The 8,081-nt window shown below is 37.5% G+C and overlaps 1 non-coding gene across 1 annotated transcript; it reads right to left on the reverse strand.

The window, feature by feature from the left end:
• Window positions 1–3,521: 3,521 nt before the first annotated feature.
• Window positions 3,522–3,628, reverse strand: LOC119040107 (U6 spliceosomal RNA). Its single transcript, XR_005080791.2, has one exon. It is a non-coding gene; the product is annotated as a U6 spliceosomal RNA (small nuclear RNA).
• Between the last annotated feature and the right edge of the window lie 4,453 nt (window positions 3,629–8,081).

Raw genomic sequence — 8,081 nt, forward strand, 5'->3', positions numbered from 1 at the left:
CAGCTCTTGGCTATTGTAAATTGTGCTGCTATGAACATGGGGTGCATAGGTTCTTTGATATTGATGTTTTAGGATTCTTGGGGTATAATACTAGCAGTGCAATTGCTGGGTCAAAAGGCAGGTCCATTTTTATTTTTCTGAGAAAATTCCATACTGTTTTCCATAATGGTTGTACCAGTCTGCAATCCCAACAACAGTGAACTAAGGTCCCCTTTTCCCCAAAAACTCTCCAACATTTGTTGTTTGTTGCTTTGTCTATTATAGCCATCCTGACTGGTGTAAAGTGGTATCTCATTGTGGTTTTAATTTGCATCTCTCTGATAGCTAACGATATTGAGCATCTCTTCATGTGTCTCTGAATGTTCTGTATGTCCTCCTTGGAGAAGTGTTTGTTTAAGTCCTTTCCCCATTTTCTAATTGGGTTGGGTGTCTTCTTAGAGTGGAGTCGTGTAAGTTCTTTGTATATTTTGGAGATTAAACCTTTGTCTGAGGTATCATTGGCAAATATGTTTTCCCATACAGTTGGTTGTCTTGCTAATTTAATACTGTTTTCTTTAGCCATGCAGAAGCTTTTAATTTTGATGAGATCCCATTTGTTTATTCTTCCCTTTACATTCCTTGCTCTAGGGGACATATCAGTAAAGAAGTTGCTGCGTGGAATATCTGAGATTTTCTTGCCAATGTTCTCCTCTAGGACTTTAATGGTGTCCCAACTTACATTTAAATCTTTTATCCACCTTGAATTTATTTTGGTGTATGGTGTAAGTCTGTGCTCAAGTTTCATTTTTTTGCATGTAGCTATCCAGTTCTCCCAACACCATTTGTTGAAGAGGCTATCTTTACTCCATTTTATGTTACTGACCCCTTTGTCGAATATTAATTGACTGTAGAGAGTTGGGTTGATTTCTGGGCTCTCTATTCTGTTCCATTGGTCTATGTGCCTGTTTTTATGCCAGTACCAGGCTGTTTTGATTAGAGTGGCCTTGTAATACAGTTTGATATCAGGTATTGTGATCCCTCCTACTTTGTTCTTCTTTCTCAAAAGAGCAGCTGCTATTTAGGCTCGTTTATGGTTCCATATAAATTTTCGAAGTGTTTGTTCTATGTCTGTGGAATATGCCATTAGTACTTTAATAGGTATTGCATTGAATCTGTATATTGCTTTGGGTAGTATGGACATTTTGATATGTTAATTGTTCCAATCCAAGAACAAGGTATGTTTCCATTTGTTTGTGTTTTCCTTGATTTTGTTCTTCAGGGCTGTGTAGTTTTCTGCATACAGATTTTTACCTCCTTAGTTAGGTATATTCCCAGATTTTTTTTTCTTTTTGCTATATCAAATGAGATTTTTTCCTTGATTCCTGCTTCTGCTGATTCATTGTTGGTATACAAAAATGCCTTTGATTTCTAGATATTGACTTTGTAACCAGGTATTGTTGCAAATTCATTAATTAGTTTGAGCAGTTTTTGGGTAGAGTCTATAGGATTTTTCATGTACACAAATCATGTCATCTGCAAACAGTGACAGTTTTGCTTCCTCCTTTTCTATTTGGATGCATTTTATTTCCTTTTCCTGCCTGATCATTGTGGCTAAAACTTCCAATACTATATGGAATAGAAGTGGTGAAAGTGGACATCCTCGTCTTGTTCCTGATCTAAGTGGAAAAGCTTTTAGTTTTTTCCCATTGAATATGATATTGGCTGTAGGTCTCTCATATATGGCCTTTATTATTTTGAGAAATGCTCCCTGTATTCCCACTTTGCTGAGTGTTTTTATCATAAATATGTGTTGTACCTTATCCAAAGCTTTTTCTGTATCTATTGATATGACCATGTGATTTTTGTCTTTGCTTTTGTTTATGTGATGTATTACATTTATCGATTTGCGAATTATGAACCATCCTTGCATCCCTGGGATGAATCCCACTTGGTCATGGTGTATAATCTTTTAGATATATTGTTGGATGCGATTTGCCAATATTTTGTTGAGGATTTTAGCATCTATGTTCATCAGCTAGACTGGCCTGAAGTTTTCTTTCTTTGTTGTGTCTCTATCTGGTTTTGGAACTAGGATGATGCTGGCTTCATAAAAAGAATTTGGGAGTTTTCCATCCTTCTGGGTTTTTTGGAATAGTCTATGGAGAATAGGGGTTAGCTCTTCCTTAAATGCTTTGTAGAATTCTCCTGTGAAACCATCTGGTCCAGGGCTTTTGTGTGATGGGAGTTTTTTGATTACTGCTTCAATTTCTTTTGCTGTTATTTGTGTATTTAGATTTTCTGCTTCTTTTTCACTGAGTTTTGGAAGATTATATTTTTCTAGAAATGTGTTTATTTCCTCTAGGTTTTCAAATTTCTTGGCATACAGTTCTTCATAGTAATTTCTTACAATCCCTTCTATTTCTGTGGTATCATTTGTAATCTCTCCTCTTTCATTTCTGATTGTGTTTATTTGTGTCCTCTCTCTTCTTTTCTTGATGAGCCTACTTAAAGGCTTGTCTATTTTGTTTATCTTCTCAAAGAAACAACTCCTGAATTCATTGATTCTTAAAATTGTGCTTTTAGTTTCCATGGCATTTAATTCTGCTCTAATCTTGGTTATTTCCTTCCTTTTTCTTGCTCTGGGCTTTCTTTGTTGTTGTTCCTTAAGTTCTTGCAGGTGTAGGGTTAGGTTGCTTTTTTGAAATGTTTCTATCTTCTTTACGTAGGCCTTTATTTAATCCATTTACGTTTAAGGGTATTATTGATAGGTACTTATTTATTGCCAGTTTTGTACCTGCATTCCCTCTGTCTGCCTCTTATCCTTCCTTCCCGTAAAGCAGTCATTTTAGTATTTCTTGTAGAACTAGTTTGGTGGAGGCATATTCTTTTAGGCTTCTTTTGTTTTGGAAGCTCTTTATTTGGCCATCTATTTTGATTGAGAGCCTTGCTGGGTAAAGTAGCCTGGTTGTAGGCCTCTGGTTCTCATTACTTGGAATATTTCTTGCCATTCTCTGCTTGCTTGAAGTGTTTCCATTGAGAAGTCAGTAGCTAACCTTCTTTGGGCTTCTTTGTATATTACTTCTTTTTTCTCCCTTGCTGCCTTTAAGATTCTCTCTTTGTCTTGGAATTTTGCCATTTTGTTGATGATTTGTCTTGAAGTGGGCCTCCTTGGCTTCCTCTTGATTGGGACTCTCTGTGATTCCTGGATTTGTGAGACTTTTTCTCCTATCAAATTAGGGAAATTTTCTCTCATTACTCATTCAAATATGTTTTCTATCCCTTGTTCTTCTTCTCCTTCTGGTTTTCGTATTATTCGAATATTATTACGTTTCATATTGTCTTGCATTTCTCTTAATCCCACTTCATTCTTTCTGAGCCTCTTTTCATTTTCTTTCTCTTTCTGTGAGATGCTTTCTACCTTGTCCTCCAACTCACTAATCCTATCCTCCACTTCATCTATCCTACTTTGGAAACTTTCTACTGTTTTCTTCTATTAGGGAATTGTATTCTTCATTTCCTCTTGTCCCTTGCTGATAGTTTCCAAAAATATGGAACGCTTCACCAATTTGCGTGTCATCCTTTCGCAGGGGCCATGCTAATCTTCTCTGTATCATTCCAATTTTAGTATATGTTCTGTGGAAGCGAGCACTCAGTCTTTTTTTTTATTTATTAGTTTGTATATCTCTTGCCATTCTTTTCTTGATTGGAGTGTTTCTGTTGAGAAATCAGCTGCTAGCATTATTGGAACACTTTGCATGTTACTTTTTATTTCTCCCTTTCTGCTTTTAAAGTACTCTCTTTGTCTCTAATACTTGGCATTTTAATTTTGATATGTCTTGGATTTTGCCTCTTTGGGCTCATGTTGTTTGAGACTCTGTGATTCCTGAACTTGCAAGTTTTTTTCTCTCTCCAGGTTCTGAAATGTTTCTGTCATTATTTTTTCAAACAGGGTTTCTATTTCTTGTCCCTTTTCTTCCCCTTCTGATATACCTATTATTCAATTGTTATTGCCTTTCATGTTATGTTAGAGTTACCTTAAGCTATCTTCATTTTTTTTTTACTTTTTTTTGTGCAGATGCTCTACCTGTGTGTTGTCTTCTACTTTGTCTTCCTGCTCACTAATTTGGTCCTCTGCTTCATAGAGGACCAAATTAGTAATTCCTTGTTTGTAATTTCCTCTAATATATTTTTTAGTTCCAAAATTTTATTGTTCATTTCTTTCTGGTTTTGTTTATAGTTTCTGTTTTCTTTTTCATACTGTTGTAGTTCTCACTCAGTTCCTTGTCATTGTCTGTGTTTCTTGAGCATCTTTATGACCATTATTTTGAATTCTATGCTTAATAGTTTGTTTGCCTCCATTTTATTTAGCTCTTTTAGTGGGTAGTCTTCCATTCCTTTCGATTGCAGTTTCTATTTTTGTCTCCGTATTTTAGGTGACTCTGCTTTCTTTTTCTGCACTTTCTGATATTTCACTTTGCTAACTGTCTTTGTAGAGGGAATTTCTATGGTAGGAATTCTATGGGATTCAATGGTGTGATCTCTTTGATCTCCATGTCTATATGCTCTATGTTTGCCCTTTGTTCTGTTTGTGTGGGCTCTCTTGTTGTACTTAGGTTTTTCCCTATTGGTGATTCCTTTGTTTGTGGCTTCTATCCTCCAGCAGGTATACTGATGATTGCAGCTCCCACTTATTCTTATATGTGATCAGTGGCAGGGGTTAGGTAAAATAGATTAAAACAGTGGGAGAGCATTCTATGGGACCTAAAGTACCAACAAGTAGAGAAGAGATAGGAGATCCTTTGGATAAGTACAACATTAACCATGATATTTCACTCAACTAGCCAGTTTTTATAAAAGGTGAAAGAGAGAGAAGGCTGTTGTTAGAGGGGAGGGAGATTGCAAGCTGAATTCAGGAAACAGAGCACTTGTGCAAGTGCATAGATATTGAGATATAGTGAGTTTAAAGGAAAAAAGTAGGCATAGTGTGAGAGTGAATAGAGATGACTAGAGCAATAATCATGCTCAGGAATAAAGTGAAATCAGGGCTAAGATCAGGGAGGGGTACTGTGTAGTATTTAAAATGGTATGGCACAACAGTTATTTACAATAGTACTGGAAAAACAATATTACAAGAAATATACGATTTAAATAACAAGAATAGAAAGTACACAAGTGTTATTGGAACATGATTGAAGTGAAAGAAGGAAAGTTAAAATACAATGTGAAAGAGAGAATAAGGAAAACCATTCAAATAATGTAAGTAAACAGAAATAAAAGGGATAAAAGTAAACAGAAAGAAGATAAATAAAACAATACTAATAAAATAAAAAAGTAAAAATAGTGAAAAATAATAATAGTACAAATAAAGAATAACATGCCAGTTCTATCGGATAGCAAAGTGAAATGTGTCTCAGTTTCTCAGTTTTTGAGGTTAGCCTTGTTTTCCCCATTTGGATCTATCTGTGTACCTTTCACAATTTCGTGTCTTATCATCTCACTTGGGGCAAGAAAAAAGAAAAAGATAAAAAAAGAGAGAGAAAGAAAAGAAGAAAAATTAGCCAACTGCTGACTTGAAAACAGTTGAGTAAGTTCTGCTGGTCTTCCTAGATGCCGCAGAAGAGGGATCTGGGCTTCACTTTTCTCCCTTCTTAAGGTGTTGTGAAGATGGGGGCCAGGTCTGAGCTGAAAGATTCACAGTTGCTCAGCCTCCAGCCCAGGTCCTCCATGAGCTGCTGGGACCCCCAGGTCCATCCGCACCAACCCTGCTCCTTTAATCTACCAGTTGCACCAAGGTCCATGTGATATGCCTCCTCTTTGCTCTTTTCGAGCTCATCATGGCCTGAGCCCACTGCTGGGCAAGCAGCACCAGTCAGCATCTTAGTGAGCAGTGTGAGTCAAGCTCAGGTGCATGGGTAAAATCTACCTCATGGCTAGTGGCACCTTTAGTAGCCAGAATCAGCTGCAGGGCAAGCTGCACCAGTCAGCCTCCAGGTGAGTGGATTGACTCACCTGCCAGGCTTGCAGCCTGCGTCAGGTGCAGGCAAGCAGGTTGAATCAGCCTCAGGGTGAGCAGGGCAAATTAGCTGCCTGGCAAACTCTCAAGAGTCAATCACAGGCATTCCACTGAAATCTACTGTTGGGACACTGCCCTGGCTAAGTGCAGGCTTGCAGCTCAAATCACATTCTGGGCAAGTCAGGCACAAGAAGTGAGAGTTCCTGACAAAGCAGCTTCAGCCTTCCTCCCTCCCTCTCTTTCTATATTTTCCTTCCTTCCTCTTTTCCTTTTCTTTCTTTTCTCTTCTCCTTTTTTCTTTTCTTTTCTCTTTTCTTTAGTAGAAGCGTCTTCTTTAAGCCCACAATTCTTAACACATGCCTGGCTTTTCAAACAGCTCAACTTTCTACCCAGACTGGAGAATATCTAGATCAGGGTCCCACATGGCCCAACTCTTCTCCCTTCTCCATGTGTCTTCTGGCTCCCCAGTTTGTCTGTTCATAACCTAGCCAGTGTTGTCCACAGTCCCAGCAGGTGTACACCACCTCTGTGTGACTCATACTTCATCTCTATTCCCCCCAGCAACTTCAAGTGTCCAGGTCCCTCTTAGTGCTGGGCTGCCCCTTCCTGCTCTGCTAGGGGAAGGAGCTGGTGATCTAACTGTCCTCCCAGTATCCTGTGGAAGGCACTGGGAAGGAGGTCACAACAGCCTACATCCCTGCTCAGATCCCAGGGACCTAGGTATCCCAACACAAACTCTTCACCATCTGTTTTTCAATATTCTCTACAATTTTTGGCCTCCAAACTTTATGTAAACTGGGATTCTGTTGGCTTTTCACTCTGTTCTCAGAAGATCAGCTAGGTGTTATGGCTGGACACAGGAGGAACTGGGCTCTGCTCCCACCTACTTCGCCATGATTTTCCATCTCCTTATACTGTTTATTTTTGCATATGGTGTAAGTTGGTGGTATGGTTTCATTTTTTGCATGTACCACTCCAAATATCCCATCATTTGTTGAAATGGCTATATTTACTTTATTTTATGCTTCTGCTCCCTTTATCAAGTATTAATTGAACATAAAGACTTGGATGTATATCTGGAATCTCTATTCTGTTCCATTGATCTATGTGTCTGTTTTTATGCCAGTACCAGACTGTTTTGATTCCAGTGGCTTTGTAATATAGTTTGATGTCAGGTATTGTGATCTCTCCAACTTTATTCTTTTTTTCTCAAAGTTGCTGAGGCTATTTGGGGTCATTTATGGCTCCATATAAATTTTTGAAATGTTTGTTCTATATCTGTGAAATATATCATTGGTATTTTAATAGAGATTATGTTGAATCTATAAATTGCTTTGGGCAATATGGACATTTTGATGATGTTAACTATTCCAATCCATGAACACAGTATATGCCTCCATTTGTTTGTGAATTCCTTGATTTATTTCTTCAGCGCTTTGTAGTTTTCTGAGTACAGGTCTTTTACCTCCTCAGTTAGGTTTATTCCTAGGTAATTGTTTTCCTTGTTGCTATATGAAATGGGATTTTTTCTGATTTCTGTTTCTGATATTTCATTGTTGCCTTCAATATTGACTTTGTATCCCACTGTTTTGCCAAAGTCACTTATTAGTTCAATAAGTTTTTTGGTTTTTGTAGACTATCTTGTCATCTGTAAAGAATGACAGTTTTTCCTCCTTCTTGTCAACTTGAATTCTTTTCTTTTCTTTTTTTTTGTTTGTTTGATTACTGTGGCTAGAACTTCCAATACTATGGTGGAGGGAAGTGGTGAAAATGGACAGCCTTGTCTTGTTCCTTGTCTTAGTGGCAAAGCTTTGAGTTTTTGCCCTCTGAGTATGAGTTTGGCTGTAGGTTTCTTATATATGGACTTTATTATGTTGAGTTGTGTTTATTCTACTCCTACTTTACTGTGTGTGTTTTATAATACATGAGTGTTGTACCTTACCAAATGCTTTTTTGCATCTATTGATATGGTCATGTGATTTTTTTTCTTCCTTGTGTTTATCTGATGTATTATGTTTATTCATTTGTGAATATTGTACCATTCTTGCATCCCTTGGATGAAACCCACTTGATTATGGTGTATGAAATT

The sequence above is a fragment of the Artibeus jamaicensis genome, unplaced genomic scaffold, assembly GCF_021234435.1.
Source record: "Artibeus jamaicensis isolate MK-2021 breed Jamaican fruit bat unplaced genomic scaffold, CSHL_Jam_final contig_320, whole genome shotgun sequence".
Classification (NCBI taxonomy): domain Eukaryota; kingdom Metazoa; phylum Chordata; class Mammalia; order Chiroptera; family Phyllostomidae; genus Artibeus; species Artibeus jamaicensis.